We start from the raw sequence: 12,558 nt of genomic DNA, 5'->3' as shown, positions 1-12,558 counted from the left end.
CTTTCTTTCTCCACTTGCCCATCTCTCCATGCCAGGGACTGCACAAGTCTTTTTTCCAAGTCTTGGTACTACTTTCTTGCTTTTCTTTCCAAAAACACAGCAGTTCTAGTCTATCTTAGCCCTCCCCAGGATTCAAAACTTTGTCCCCAAACACATACTCCATAGAATCAAATTGCCCAGGCAGTATGAATTGTTCAGACCTAGATTCTGCCCTGGACTTCACATGGCTACTGTAAACAGAAGAGAGTTAAATTTCTCTCTCATTTTCTGCATTCTGCAAAGTACAATTTATTGTTTTATGAGCCTGCACAAATCATTTTTATACTCCCTCTACTTTTTAACATCTCCTTTTATAGAAAATGATTAAGTTAATAAATTTTATTAAAAGCAATACAATTCCAAGATTTTTTTTTTTGGTAGAAAATATGCACTATTTCAGCTTTTGGACTTTGTTAGATTATTTACTCAGATAATATGTGTCTTCTAAGTTTTGGGAGTGCACACACATACACACACACACACACATGCACACATACCAGTGTGTAATCAAAAATTTGGTGGGGTGGCATAGAATAAAATTATGTTTGGTAAGGAACTTTTAAATTCCTGATAATTGCCATTTCCTCATTTTAGAATGAGGCTGGAGCAGTAGAGCCATAAATATTTTTTCTTACTGATATTTTGTTCTGCCTTCAGTCTCAAGATACCATGTCCCACTGAACACTGGATTTTTTTATTTTAGTCAGTTTGTTTCTGCTAATGGTAATTAAAAGTCCTTTAACATGCTCAGAAGAGTCAGCCTATGGTTCATAGTAAACCAATCCAATGGACTTGAGTTGAACAGTTTGTGGAATAACTTACGTTGTGTGTTGTAAGTCAGACACCCTCTGGCTTGGCATGGTGTTTGTGGTAACTCTTCTGGGATGGAGAACCTTCCTTCCCCTTGGAACCTCCATCACTCTCCCCTTGGTCTGAGCCTGCCCCAGAACTCTCCACTCCTGTCATGTCTCCGAGTAGCTTCCTTTTGCTGTGGAGCATCCTCCCCTCTCTCCACCAAGATCTCTTTTGGGTAATTGCCAACCTGGAAATCGCTTAATAAACTATCTGCTTATTATTCCTGTGCAAAGGAATACTATTACAGTTAATGGGTTAAGCACTTTTTAGAAAACTTTACATATAATTTTGCATTTAATTATCATCCTGGGAGGTCTTTTAAATATCCAGTCTTGAGATGAAGAGCAAGAGTGGTAAGGTAATTTGTGTAGACCCACACAGGGAGTCAAGGCAATGATTTGAGACCTATGTGCTTACCTAATGTGCTTCTTCTTTTAAAAATAGCCAGATGTACCTTTATATTATATGTGGTTTTAAACCCATGATGGTTAGACTCCAACCACAAGAAGAACTGCTGTATGTGTGAGAATGAAGTGGAGAGAGAATGAAGCAAGTGGAGATGGATTTGTCTCTCCACACTTTCTTCTCTGTCTCTTACACACACACATACACACACACCAAATGCATGTACACACACACACCACCAAGCTGAACAGATCCTCTTTTCCTTGTTTTCACGCTAGACTTCCAAATAATATTTCATCTGAAGGAAAAGTGTCTCTGTAAAATAAAAACAAGCTGTGAAAACCACTGCTCTCTAGAATCCTACTTATCCTTGTGCTTTTTTATCTCTTCCTCCTCCTGATCTGGAAATGCTAATGTGACTCAGATGTTAGCTGAGGTCACCCTTGTCTCTGAGGTCACCCTGTCCTTTGAGATTTAACTAAAATGGTCTCAATACCATTTCGTATCTCCTGGAAGGTTCCAATGCCATCCCCCAGATTTCTGCACAATCTCGACCTGATTCTCATGGATAGTTTTTCCTGGTAAACTCTTGACCTCCCTCATCTTATCTCCCCCAGCTGTCTTGTTCTCTGTTCTCCATGCTGACCCTGAGGGGGAACTCAATCCTTTTCTCTTAACTAGCATCCCCAAGTCATCCCTGTTCACTCCCACATGGCACCATTCCATAATGAAGAACTGTAGGAGGCAGGAGAGTGTGTATATCCCAGTAAAATGCTTAAGAAGAATAGGAGGCATCCTTGTTCTTAAACATTATTAAGCCACTTTGCCACCAGGAAGTTCCTCTTCACTGCACTCCTCTACCACCTCAGGTCTCTCTCACTCTCAGCTCCTTCTCCTCTCCCATCTCCCCTCATCCTTCCTTCTCATCATCCCTCCATTCAGAATCCCTCAGCTGTTCATCTAAGGCTGTGTTTGCTGCCTGCTTCTTAACTATGTCTCCCAGGATCTCACCTTTTCTACCCAAATAACTTATTAGGGTATTCTTCTAAACAGAGACAGTTATCTCTCCAGGAGGAGCTCGCTACAAGCTCTTGCAATGAATTCCCTCCAGTTAGTGGAGTAGGTTAGGTTATGTGTTGTAAGTCAGACACAGATGAACACAGTGTAGCTCTACTGGAGGGACAGAACCTGGCTGAATAGGAGGTCCAAACCAGAGGCTAACTTTTATCCATGTTGAAGAAGCGTCAGGGGCCTATGTAAAGCATAGGTAAACAATTTGTCTTTTTTTCTGAACATTTACTATTAAGAGTGATGCAACACCATTTACTGAGTACTTCACTTTTTTTAAATTGAACTTATTTCCAAAACAGAAAAAGAGTCACAGGTATAAAAAACAAACTTATAGTTACCAAGGGGGAAAGGAGTGAGGGATAAATTGGGAGCTTGGGACTGACATACACGTGCTCAGTCACTTCGAGTGTGTCCAACACTTTCTCACCCTATGGACAGCAGCTCACCAGGCTCCTCTGTCCATGGGATTCTCCAGGCAAGAATACTAGAGTGTGTTGCTATGCCCTCCTCCAGGGGATCTTCCGACCCAAGGATTAAACCTGCGTCTTTTGCGTCATACACACTACTACATACAAAATAGATAACTGATAAGGACCTACTGTATGCTTGTGTGTGTGCTCAGTTGCTTCAGTTGTGTCCAACTCTGCGATCCTATGGACTGAGAACTAGAGCTCACCAGTCTCCTCTGTCCATGGGATTCTCCAGGCAAGAATACTGGAGTAGGTTGCCATGTCCTCCTCCAGAGGATCTTTCTGACCCAGGAATCGAATCCACATCTTCTTTGGCTCTTGCATTGCAGGCTGATTCTTTACCACTGACTCATCGGGGAAGCCCCAAGGACCTACTGTATAGCACAGGGAATTCTACTCTGTATTCTGTAATGGCCTGTATGGGAAAAGAATCTAAAAGGTAGTGGATATTATGTGTATGTATAACTGATTCACCCTGCTGTACAGCAGAAGCTAATGTGACACAGTAAATCAACTATACTCCAATAAAAAATAATTGTAAAAGAAAGTTCACATTCTGTAATGTACATATTAGTATCTTTTTTTTTAAGGGGGGTCCAGGAAGGGGAACACATGTAAACCCATGGCTGATTCTTGTCAATGTATGGCAAAAACTATTACAATATTGTAAAGTAATTAGCCCCCAACTAAAATAAATAAATTTATTAAAAAAAAAAAAGAAAAGAAATAAAGCAACTTGTCCAAAGGGCACAGAATTAAAAGCATGGGGGCCTACTTGGGCCCGGCTCTGACACTTTCAGACTCTTCTCTGCGCCCCTGTGTCACTCAACCACATAGTGGTCAAAAGAATACTTCTCTCCTAAATGTTCTGGTCCACTTTCTGGCATCCTTATTCCATTGGGGCAGTTCCTTAGGCTCTGTGTCATTTTTCTGCCTCCCAAGACACTCATAAAATTTGACAGATGCAACTATTTTCAGCTCCCTTCTGGGAATATGTTCTTTTCCCCCAATATTCAGTAAAAAACAGGTACTAATGAACCTATTTGCAGGGCAGAAATGGAGACACCGGAGGCAATGGAGGCAACAATGGAGACATTTAAGACAGCAATAGAGCTGGCTTAAAACTCAACTTTCAAAAAACTAAGATCATGGCATCTAGTCCCATCACTTCATGGCAAATAGTTGGGGAAACAAGGGAAACAGTGACAGACTTTATTTTCTTGGGCTCCAAAATCTCTGCAGATGGTGACTGCACCATGAAATTAAAAGACGCTTGCTCCTTGGAAGAAAAGCTACAAACAACCTAGACAACATATTAAAAAGCAGAGATATTACTTTGCCAACAAAGGTCCATCTAGTCAAAGCTATGGTTTTTCTGGTAGTCGTGTGTGGATGTGAGAGTTGGACCATAAAGAAAGCTAAGCACCGAAGAATTGATGCTTCTGAACTGTGGCGTTGGAGAAGACTCTTGAGAGTCTCTTGAACTGCAAGGAGATCAAACCAGTCAGTCCTCAAGGAAATCAGTCCTGAATATTCTTTGGAACGACTGATGCTGAAGCTGAAGCTCCAAAACTTTGGGCACCTGATGCGAAGAACTGACTCATTTGAAAAGACCTTGATGCTGGAAAAGATTGAAGGCAGGAGGAGAATGGGATGGCAGAGGATGAGATGAGATGAGATGAGATGATTGGATGGCATCACTAACTTGATGGACATGAGTTTGAGCAAGTTCCGGAAGTTGGTGATGGACAAGGAGGCCTGGCATGCTGCAGTACATGGAGTGACAGAGAATTGGACATGACTGGGTGACTAAACTGAACAGAATGGAGACACAGATGTAGATAACAGGCTTGTGGACACAGTGGGGGAAGGAGAGGGTGAGATGAATTGAGAGGGTAGCATGGAAGCATATACACTACCATATGTAAAATAGATAGCCAGTAGGAATTTGCTCTATGACTCAGGGAGCTCAAACTGGTGCTCTGTGACGACCTAGAGGGGTGGTACAGGGTGGGATGGGGTGGGAGGTTGGGAGGGAGGTTTAAGAGGGAGGACACATATGTATATCTATGGCTGATTCATGTTGATGTATGGCAGAAACCAACACAATATTATAAAGCAATTATCCTCCAATTAAAAATAAGTAAATTTAAAAAAAAGAATAGCTAATTTGCAAGTCATGTTAACTGTATATTTGGATATATGTATTCTTTTTTTATTGTATTTTTAAAATTAATTTTTGTTGGAGTATAATTGCTTAACAATGTTGTGTTAGTTTCTACTGTACAGCAAAGTTAATCAGCTATATATATATTCCCTCTTTCTTGGATTTTCTTCCCATTTAGGTCACCACAGAAAACCAACTAGTTTCCTAATACAGTAGGAAACCTAATATAGTAAGTTCTCATTAATTATTTATTTTATACATAGTAGTGTATATATGTCAATCCCAATCTCCCAATTCATCCCATCCTCCTTTGCCCCCTGGTGTCCATATGTTTATTCTCTGTGTCTGTGTCTCCAATTCTGCTTTGCAAATAAGATCATCTATACCATCTTTCCAGGTCCCACATATATACATTAATATACAATATTTATTTTTCTCTTTTGGACTTACTTCACTCTGTATGACAGTCTCCAGGTGCATAATTCAAAAAGATACATGCACCCCAATATTCATTGCACTACTATTTACAGTAGTCAGGACATAGTAGCAGCCTAAATATCCATCAACAGAGGAATGGATAAAAAAGGTTGGTATATATATTCAGTGGAATATTACTTAGCCATAAAAAGGAATGAAATTGAGTCATTTATAGATATGTGGATGGACCTGGATATCTATATTTCTAAATGAAGTGTGCTAAGTAAACATTCTTTTCTTTTTTTCTTTAAACAATAATCAGCAAGTTTGTGGGGAAAGGGTCTAGAGAGGCATGGCCCTAATCCTGATTTGACATCTTGTGTGTCCTCTGGCAAGTTATTGGTCTTCCCTTAGATTCTGTTCTGTATAATATGTACAATTCCCTACCATAGTGCTTGAAGCTCAAAACATATCAGTTTCTTTCCCTTTGTATTACTAGTTGAAATTATCCCATCAGCCTATTTTCTTAGTATTTGTTCAAACTAGCAAATGGTTTCAACACTGGAAGTGGGAGAAAGGTAATATGATAAGTATATTCTACTTTTCCAGTTTTCCTTAGCTTTTGACATACGTTTATCTTATAAGAAGAAAAGAAATGATCATATGGTTTTTATTCTTCAGTTTGCTAATGTAGTGTATCACATTGATTGATATATGTATAATGAAGAATCTTTGCATCCCTGGAATAAGTCTCATTTGATCATGGTATATTTTGATGTGTTGTTGGATTTGGTTTGCTAGTATTTTGTTGAGGATTTTTGTGTCTATGTTCATCAGTGATACTGGCTTGTAATTTTCTTTTTTCTGTGGTATTTTTGTGAGGTTTTGGTATCAGGGTGATAGCAGCCTTGTATAATGAACTTGAGAATGTTCCTTCCTCTGCAATTTTTTTTGAAATGGGTTCGGAAGAATAGGTGTTAGCTCTTCTCTAAGTATTTAATAGAATTTGCCTGTGAAACCATCTAATCCTGGACTTCTGTTTCTTGGAAATTCTTAAATCACAGCTTCAGTTTCAGTACTTGTGATTGATCTGTTCATATTTTCTATTTCTTCCTGGTTCAGTCTTAGAACTTTGTAACATTCTAAGAATTTGTCCACTTCTTCTAGCTTGTCCAGTTTTTTGGTGTATTGTTGGTGTATTGTTGCTTAGATAGCACAGGGAATTCTACTCAACACTCTGTAATGACCTACAGGGGAAAATAATCTCAAAAAGAGAGGATTCAGGTATATATATAACTGAGTCACTTTATTGTACACCTGAAACTAACACAGCATTATAAATCAACTATACTCCAATAAATTTTTTTTAAAAAAAATCATACTTAGGAAGGCCCATTTTGAGTTGGAAAAAAAATTTGGGAGTACTTTAACGAAATAAAGATTTATTTATATATTTAAAAGAGGAAATGGAAACAGAGGTCTTTCTAAATGCCAAGAGGAAGAGGCCTGTTATCCAGCTCCTGCTTTTAATGAAGATTGAAAAGCATACAGACAAGAAAGTGGAGGTGACTTCAAGCCCCAGATGGTGAAGTCCTCTGTGGGTTTTGGTGGCAGGTCAGCCCTTGAAATGTTTGAAGGATTGAGCACAGTTCTCACATCCACAAAGGGAAAACATGTAGCTTGTATTTATTTGAATATAGCAGTTTGCTGACTTTTAGATTTTGGGTTTTTAAGTTATCAGTGTTGACTATATTGAGTGATTATATATCCACATTTACTGTACTTTGTTTAAATGGACTAATTCAAAGCCAGTGCTCAGCACAGCGAGGCTAGGTGATTAGGACCAATTCAACGACTTGGAAAATATCTTTCCTCAGTAACCATAAATGCAAAACATCACCACGGTGCTTCTGTAGAACCACTGATCAGGCAGAGAGGATTGAATCATTAGAGGATGCTGTTAATTTCTCCTTAAGTCAGCGGTTCCTATCAGGTGAGACATCCACAGCCTTCAGGCTGTCCAGCACACACTAGGGTTCCTGTCACCTTGAATGGGAGATGTCACCTGACAGCAAGTCCCGTGCCTTCTAACATCAGTAACTCTAAGCCAAAAGGAAATGTGTGTCCAAGATAAAGTGATCTTTCTCCTTCCAGGTTCTAAATTATTTCTGAAAGTGAATATTGTAAAAACTTTGACATTGACTCTGTTTAAGCATGTTTGTGATATGGTATTGATTCTTAAACCTCACTCCCCATCACTGTTGCCAGGTTCCTAGGTATCACCTCACATAGATTCTGACTGAGTTAATTTGGGGTAGAATCCAAAAAGCTTGGCTTTTCCAAAGTGGCTTCTTGAATATTTCCATTACAGGTAGTGCCTATCTTTCAAATAGCTACATTACAGGCAACCAATACATACAACTGAGCTTCCTTGGTGGCTCAGACAGTAAAGAATCTGTTTGCAATGTGGGAGACCCGTGTTCAGTTCCTGGGTTGGGAAGATCCCCTGGAGGAGAAAATGGCAACCCACTCCAGTATTCTTGCCAGGAAAATTCTATGGACAGAGGACCCTGGCGGGCTACAGTCCATGGGGTTGCAAAGAGTCAGACATGACTGAGAAACTAACATACAATACATGCAACTACCTCTTTTTCTATCTCTGAAATATCTCTGTTCTTCCACTTTCTCCTCCATTCCTCCACCCCAACCCCATGTGTGTGTTTTTTTAATGCAAATATCCTTGATTTCTATTGGTTCTTAAGTGAAGAGAGTTCAGCAATAGGAACCAGCACAGATAACTCTAATGCAGGGATCTCAGCAAGTCTGATTTACATAAATAGTGCCTGGACCCTGGTCCAAAGATGTATTTGCGTTGCTCATCTCTCTTGTTCAAGGAGGATTCCACTGAAGACAGAAACATGGATTATAGCTAGTTTAAGTAGATGAAGCACTTTTAAAACAATTGGGTTGTAGTTGCTTTATAACGTGTCAGTTTCTGCTGTTCAATGACGTGAATCAGCTATATGTATACATATATCCCCTCCCTCTTGGACCTCTCTCCCACCTCTTCCCCCTGCCCATCCCACTCACCTAAGTCACCACAGACCACTGAGCTGAACTCCCTGCAGTATATGGCAGGTTCCCACTAGCTATCTGTTTTACACATGGCACTGCACATATGTCAGCTCCCTTCTCCCAATTCGCCACCCTCCCATGTCTACCTGTCCATTCTCTACATCTGCCTCTCTATTCCTGCCCTGCAATAGGTTCATCTGTACCATTTCTCTAGATTCTACATCTGTAGATACAGATTTTATTTAGGGGTTTAGGTGCTTCAAAACTGTTGGAAGACCTTGACTATAAGACTGACCTAGACACAAGCTGGAGAAGGCAATGGCACCCCACTCCAGTACTCTTGCCTGGAAAATCCCATGGACAGAGGAGCCTGGTAGGCTACAGTCCATGGGGTCGCTAAGAGTCGGACACGACTGAGCGACTTCACTTTCACTTTTCCCTTTCATGCACTGGAGAAGGAAATGGCAACCCACTCCAGTGTTCTTGCCTGGAGAATCCCAGGGGCGGCGGAGCCTGGTGGGCTGCCGTCTATGGGGTTGCACAGAGTCGGACACGACTGAAGCGACTTAGCAGCAGCAGCAGCAGACACAAGCATCCAGAGCCCATCTGCTATACTCAGTCAAGGAAGCCACCATCCCCTCTGTAGGAAGCCAATAAAAAGAAGCCATTGCTTCCAGAAGGCTGTTTCTGCCGCTGCCCTAAGCCCTCAGGAAAGTAAAGCCTAACAGTGCCCACTGAGCCAGGAAGAACCAAATTCAGGAGCCACATAGAAAGTGGGATGCTCTGCTTTCTGCTTCTCTCCCCATGTAACTCAGTATTCAAAATAAAAGTTTTCTGTTAAATTCATCTTATTGGTGGAAACTAAGAACTAAGTCTTGCCTGGAACCCTAATTACAAGAGTGTCTTAGATTACCCCTCCCCCCATAAGTTTTAACTCTCCAATCTCTTGCTAAATAGGAGGGACCTAGAATAGATCTTGGACCAGTATATTCTCAGCATCCACTCACTCCCCTGAAGCTTGAATATTTTCACTTCACTGTATTAAATTTTCCTAAGTATTGTCATTTATAAAGTTAATTTGGGTCCTAGAATTCTGTGAATATGTTTATTATAGTCAGTGTTTCTGTGAGGGGGAAAACATTTCTAGGATCAAAGAACATTCTTATCAATATATTTTTAGATTGAAGCTCTTTATAATGTGGAGACTGCCTTTTTGGAGGCACATATGTATATGCATATGTATAGGTGTTTATGTTATATGTGTTCTGTGAATGCGAATGATCTTGAATAGTACATATTCTATAATTAGTATGGAGGTCCATAATGATCCACTGGAGGCCCAGCCAGATTCCGAAGTTCCATAATAATTAGTGTGTGTGTGCTCAGTTGCTTCAGTAGTGTCTGACTCTTTGCAACACTGTGGCCTATAACCCACCAGGCTCCTCTGTCCGTGGGATTCTCCAGGCAAGGATACTAGAGCAGGGTGCCATGCCTTCCTCCAGGGGATCTTCCCAACCCAGGGACACACCTGCATCTCCTGCATTGCAGGTGGTTTCTTTGCCCACTGAGCTACCTGGGAAGCCCATAGTAGTTGGAGTAGATAACATTTATTGAGCCTTTACTTTGCACCAGAAGTCACACTATGTGTATGTGTTCTTATACTGAATTCTTACAATTCTGTGAGTTAGATGTCATTATTATCAGCCCATTTCACCAGAAAGGAAGCTGAAACTAAGAGAGGTTAAGTGACTTGCCCAAGATCTGTAGCTGGTCAGTGGCACAGATGAGACTTGAATCTAGGACTCCAATCATCCAACAAAATTAATACTAGTATAACTTTAGTGTAGTTATTTTATTTTAATCTAATACCAGATGGTGTAATTTGTTCTTTCTCTGTCTCTTTCTATCTCTTTGCTGGTGCATGTGTGTGTGTGTTCAGTTTTGAATATGTTGAGTTTGATGTCCCATAAAGCCTTCTTTTATCTTCTCATCTTTGTTTAGAAGGAAACTTAGGATAAAAAAGTTTATTCATCTACAGTTCTGAAAGAAACACTAACCCACATTTGTCCAAATGGTGAGCAGGAAAGGAGAATGTCTAGGTTCACAGCTCATCAAAAACTAGAACACTCTTGTGATACTTCACCATCTGGTGGTCAGAAACTCAAGTGAGCCATCTGGGCACTAACTAAGCAAAGACTCTGTTATCGAGGTACCCTCTAACTTAGCTGAGAATTCTGTTATAACTTGGCCATTAGCCAATTCCAAGGACTGGTGGCTAGCTGTCATGTAAAGTTGGAATTCTCAGTTCAGGCTCTAACCCATGCAGATCTTGCATATATAAGAATCGTGTGCATTCCTATATGCCATTGTCAGAGGTTTTGGTCCATTACTGCTCCACTGAAAACCATTGTCACTGAGGCTTTGGTCAGAGGTTTTGGTCCATTACTGCTCCACTGAAAACCATTGTCACTGAGGCCACTTATGATCCCCCGGTTGTCGTGTCCAATTGCATTTTACACTCTTGACTGCTTGTCCTTTCTAAATTCTACCCTTCCATCATTTCTAGAAATGTGCTCTCTCTTCTACTTTTCTTTCTTTTTCAGGCACCTCCTTAAAAGTTCCTCTTTGTTTTGTTAGTCCCTAAAATTTAGATATTTATCAAGGTCCTTTGTTTGGCCTTTTGGGTTCAGTGGGAGCTCTTGGCAAGTCTTAGTAACTTCTGACTCCTAACTTCATCCCCAAGGAAGAGGGATGATTAAGTGGGATCAAGGGCAGTGACATTTATTAGAACCAGGTGCAGGGGATTCTCTCACTCTCTATCTATCTCCTGATTATTACCCTGAGTCAATCCCTCTCTTCCTCCCATGCAACTGGTAACAATATGGGTTTGGAGCCATTACTGCTGGGGAAATACCTCAGTCCTGTGAATATCTTGGTGTCTGGATTAAGCAGTCTCTATTATAGGCCATTGCAAAACCCCTTGCTTTGTCCTCTTGTTTGCCTCAGTCTGCCTTTCCTTTGACACAGTTTTCCTTGATACCAGAGTGGTCAGATGACCTGTGTTTCAGTATAGGGCAAATGGCCTGAGCAGCCTACTAGCTTACTGTATGTGTTGTAGATCCTTTGCATCTGCCTCTGATTTTAGAGCATGGATGGTCCAGTCTTGCTCACCCAAGGGCTTTCTACACTGGTGAAGGCACAGTGGTAGAGGGTTACAGTGAGAAAGAATACATGTTAGACTGGTTCTTGATCCTTAAACTTGTATTTCCTTGAGGAATCATAATAGGAGTTTGATGGTAAAGAGTAGAGCTTGGGAATAAGGTGGCAAGTCAAAGTTTAGGATTCCTGCTTCTGATTATCTTGTAATAGATTTCCATCATAGTCATAATGTATACTACCCACTTTTTATTCTATATATCCTTCTTTTGCTTCTAAACAACACTCAGCAGCCACATACATGCCAACATTTCCAATCTTCTTGTCTTCAGTCCAACAGTCCTTACTATATGCCAGACACATATAGTCATGTGTCATCGGGAAATTCTTCCTTGTGTGCTCCACAAGACCTCAAATATGTCCCAAACTAAACTCATAATCTTTCCCTCTCTCATCCCCTGAATCTGCCCTTCTTTTTCTAGCTCAATAGTAACAAGTATTTAGGTCAGAAACAAAGAGGTCACCTGTGACTTGGCTCTCTCTTAGTCCCCATGTTCAACCTGTCATTAAGTTAGACAGAGAGGAGACTTCCCTGGTGGTCCAGTGGTTAAGGTTCTGTACTTCTACTGCAAGAGGCACAGGTTCAATTCCTGGCCAGGGAACTAGGATCCCACATGTTGTGCATCCAAAAAAGAAAAAAAGAGAGAGAGAGAACTATTATGACCTTTTTGTTGTTTTCGTTATTGTTTGGCCACACTGCATAGCTTACATGATCTTAGTTACCTGACCAGGAACCAGGGATTGAACCCAGAACCACGGCAGCGAAAGCAGAGTCCTAACTACTGGACTGCCAGGGAAATCCCCAGAGGGAACTTTTAAAACAGTTTCCTTGAATCCATCCTC

General features: G+C 40.7%; 1 protein-coding gene, 1 long non-coding RNA gene and 1 other non-coding gene across 8 annotated transcripts in view; 2 read left to right on the top strand and 1 right to left on the bottom strand.

The window, feature by feature from the left end:
* Positions 1-12,558, top strand: part of SUGCT (succinyl-CoA:glutarate-CoA transferase) — a 714,763-nt gene that overhangs the window by 478,701 nt on the left and 223,504 nt on the right. The window lies entirely within an intron of this gene.
* LOC145524683 (uncharacterized) lies at positions 8,808-12,360 on the bottom strand. The gene is made up of 2 exons (XR_014067760.1): positions 10,970-12,360; positions 8,808-10,912 (listed from the first exon to the last, which is right to left on the bottom strand). It is a non-coding gene; the product is annotated as an uncharacterized LOC145524683 (long non-coding RNA).
* Positions 12,245-12,317, top strand: TRNAR-UCU (transfer RNA arginine (anticodon UCU)). The gene has a single exon. It is a non-coding gene; the product is annotated as a tRNA-Arg (tRNA).

This window comes from Giraffa tippelskirchi, chromosome 10 (genome assembly GCF_054371585.1).
Source record: "Giraffa tippelskirchi isolate mGirTip1 chromosome 10, T2T-mGirTip1v1.2.pri, whole genome shotgun sequence".
Lineage (NCBI taxonomy): Eukaryota > Metazoa > Chordata > Mammalia > Artiodactyla > Giraffidae > Giraffa > Giraffa tippelskirchi.
The sequence above is the reverse complement of the archived record's forward strand: the minus strand, read 5'-3'. Positions and strand labels throughout refer to the sequence as shown.